At 36.3% G+C, this 4,020-nt stretch overlaps 1 protein-coding gene across 4 annotated transcripts in view; it reads right to left on the reverse strand.

Annotated features, from left to right (window-relative positions):
• SLC25A13 (solute carrier family 25 member 13) overlaps window positions 1-4,020 on the reverse strand; it is a 101,671-nt gene that overhangs the window by 56,366 nt on the left and 41,285 nt on the right. The gene's annotated exons all lie outside the window — the stretch shown is intronic.

Consider the following 4,020-nt stretch of genomic DNA (forward strand, 5'->3'; position numbering starts at 1 on the left):
AAGGAACTGTTAGTTGTTCTCTTTTTTTTAGTTTTGTTTTTCTTTGTTTGTTCATTGTTTTGGCTTTGTTTCGTTTTCTTGGGTTTTTATTTACTGTTGTGGACTTCAAATTCACAGCTAGTTAGAATTTATTTCCATCCTTGATAATGATGACTTTTATTCTGGAAAAAGTATGTCAACATCACATCTGTTCAGGTAAGATGTGGAATGACAAGTAGCCCAAGTACTTGGCTGGGTTTTCCACTTATCCCCACTTATGTAGAAGAGGAACAACACTCTGGAAATACAAGCATTACAATCACCTTCATTTCTCTGCTGCTTTGTTAAGGAAATAGTTGAAATAATTTTATGGTGGCCATGCAATAAATTGAACAACACGTTGGAATACTTTCATTACCCATTCATTACCAAGGACAGCAAAGGAAAGGTACTCACCCCTCCAACTTCTCTCAATAAAGCATTAAGAGCAGGAAGGGATGTCACAGCCACCTTTTTCCACAGGTTAGAAGCCCTGAAATAATAAACTAATGCTGTATTTTCACTTCCTCTTAATTCCTCACAAAACATGGACCACAACCTTTTCTGCAATTGTGACTTAAAAAAAAAATATTTTATTGGGTTGCTTTTTCTTTAAAATATTACAAAGAAAGTAGTAGAACACTCAAAGTGAAGCTGGCAGAGTAGAAATGGAGCACATAATTTGAAGATAATGGGAATGTATTACACGACTCAGAAAAGGGAGGGGGGGTGGTTTGAAAAAAGCAGCTCAGGTCAGTACAATGTATCTCTGCTCTATCATGTGGTATCACTACCATTCTAGAAAAGATTCAAAGATTCATTCCGAAGAATGCAAAACCCTGCCTCAGTGCACCTGCTCCATTTAGACTAAGATCAGTTTCACCTGCACCTGAAATACATGGCTGCACATATATACTTGTATATAAACACCTGAAAACTCCCAGAATTCACTTCTTTTGATAACTTTGTATGTAAGTGGTAGTTTATTTTTTCACAGAGCTAGCTTCTCCAAACCTAGAGAAAATTCCCAAAGACAAATTTAACTCAAAAAATAAAAAACATAATTTCAACCAATTATGTTGAGCTAGTCCAACTGTGGACTAGTGCTGTATTTTGCTGCTTAACATAAGCCAGTGTTCCTTGTGTTTAATCAAAGCTGAATATCAAATTCAATTCCCCATGTAGGCAAATGAAATCATCATTTGGACTCATTTCTGTAATCCCTATCATGGAGATGTAAAAACACAACTTTCAGAATCCAGACTGAACCAACACGTCTTCTTTTTTTACACTGGCAGGGGCTAATTTCACTGTAGCTGTCCAGCAATAAAAAATGTACTTCAGAATTCACATCTTTGTTTCCTACAGCATTTTAATATACCAACCAAAGTGATAAAAGTAAATTTCTGGTTCAAAGAAATAACACTGAACTTTACACTTTACTTTCCAGCATAGACTTGAGAGCTCTGTCTTTAACAGCTATTTTGCTTAGATAGATGATATAAAAAAAAATTTAAAAAATCACTTTCTTGCAAAGCATTAACATACATTTTCCCTCACTTAAATACTTCAATTTCAAATACACCACAAAATGTACTCCCACAACAGTACTGTATTAGTATAAAACTATTTTAGTTCAATTAAAATGTCTAACTATCTACCCTCAAACCTATCTAAACTGTAATTTTCACTTTGAGCACTTCCAACATATTCTCAGTTTTGTTTTCTTTTATCAGCTTCTCAAATCAGGTCCTGAATTCCAAAGTTAGGAAAAAATAGTCATTAACTGCTAGGTAACAGCAGATTTTCCAATTTAGAAAACTAAATTACACACACCACAGAAATATCTGTATTTTGCTATCTGAAATTTCGTATTGAGATCTGTAATAACTGAACACTTTTCTTGGTCTAGAACCTGCTGAAGTTTCTCCTTTCTAATCTGCAATTCCAGGCCAGTTTGAAAATGGGATGGGGAAAAATCTTAATAAAAAACAAGCTTAAAGTTATATACTGCTCCTGATATGGTTTAACATATGTTCTGGTGTGAAAGCTTTTGGTGCCTCCCCAAGTGCTGTCTACTAATCATGTTGGGCTTTTTTTCCCAACAGGATATACAGATGGCTGATCCTCAGGTTACCAAAGAGTTACTCCATTAGCCAAAGAGTGACCTCATACACTTGAAATTGACTCTCAAATTGGCGTGTTCCCACCTTTTCTGTACCTATATTTTTTCTTTTTAAGTAGCATGAAGTAGCAGCAGAAAGCACAATATTTTAGCCGTCTGAGCATGTAGTACTCTTGAACTATCCCACCAATTGGAAGTGCTCTCTGCTATCTCTATCTTTTCAAATTGGAACCATTATAGTCAATTGTGCAAACAGTGGTCGTCCAACTGTAAAAAGAGGATTTTTAACCCACTAGACTGGAACATCTTCCAAGCAGTTCTTCAGATCTCTGACAAGATACCATACAACACACACATGCCAGTCTGATATTCCCATGTATCTACATTCAGTTGTTCAGAAAACACTCAAATGTCACTTAAAAAGTTCCAAAAATCAGAGTAGTTACTTTTGTAATAAAAGCTGATCAATAAAGTAAGTGCAATAAAGGTCCACATATACAAAAACTGGATGCTCTCACAATGTTTTTTCACCTCCAGATAACATCTGGAGCCCACCAGTGAGAAGCAAAAGGTTATGGTATTTGTTGAGCTGCTCTTAAAAGATGCATTGGTTAACTCAGCACACCCTCAGGCATTAAAAAAGACTGTACTGTGACAGCCTGAGTGGAGTGCCAGCGTCCTTAGAGGCAGCCACAGAAGGGTGGAGAAGCAGGAGGCTGGAGTCTCCCACTAAAACTGCTCAGATGTGAACCACAACTGTTTTGTGGCTGGAAGAAGCAATAAAGGCTATACAGCTCCTGTTGTACACAGAGGTGAGATGAACACCAGTATTGGTAAATAAAAAATGTCTATCAAATGTTTTAAGTAGACTTTAAACAAGACAACAACCAAACAGATCCCCCGAAAAGTATGCAGCAAACCATAAAGTCCAGTACCAGTCCTAAAACATGTTCAACATGCATTCTTTCAGGAGAGAGACGCTAGATACTGAACATAATTCACTGCCCTAGCCAAACTTTTCAGTTTGGAAGGACAGAGCAGTCTTACAGATTAATTCACATTAATGAAAACATTAACACACAGAATATGCTTATGCCTTCATGATTTTTCCCAATTAAGAAGATCCATGATAAGCTTCAACTTCACAAATCTGCTGAAACTGTTGTCTTTTCTACCCTCTTACCTTCCACCTGCTCTGGTTGCTTGTGCTCTTGTCGCTTCTGAAAACTACTAATTCACTTTCTCATGACATATGCATACAACATCCTGTTCAACTTGGCCCTAATTTTTAACTGAGATACTCATGCACTTCTGTTACCCATGCTAAATACTGCAAGTACCACAAAAAAAAAAAAGTACCATCACCCTGAGCAAGTCAAGTAAGACTCTGGATTCAAGCTTGTCTGCTTCTTCTGTCTCCGCTGTATGTAAGGGAGAATAACATGTATTTACACACAGAATATTACATAATTTGCTTACTTAAAACATTTTCAGAAATTTTCCAGAATGCAATCCCTTGGAAATATTTCTACTTGAATGTGGCTATCCATAATTTCACTGGCAGCAGCTTTACATTTTTTTATTACCTTTCCTGACCTCATTAGAAGTTAGCAACAAACTGCCAGCGCCCTAAGGCCTCAAGTTTGAAAAATGCTAGGCCCCCTGTGGGCATAAAAAATAAATTTACTCCTCTTGCCTTGAGTAATAATAATAATTAAAAAAAAAAACCAAAAAAAACCAAAAAACCCAAAAAAATCCAAACAAACAACAAAAAAAACACCCAAAGCAAAACAAACAAAAAATCCAAATAAAAAACCAGACAAAAACCCCTCCACAAAACCTAAGAAAAATTCCTCCAAATTTTTCAGGTCTCCTCA

This window comes from Parus major, chromosome 2 (assembly GCF_001522545.3).
Source record: "Parus major isolate Abel chromosome 2, Parus_major1.1, whole genome shotgun sequence".
Taxonomy (NCBI): Eukaryota; Metazoa; Chordata; class Aves; order Passeriformes; family Paridae; genus Parus; species Parus major.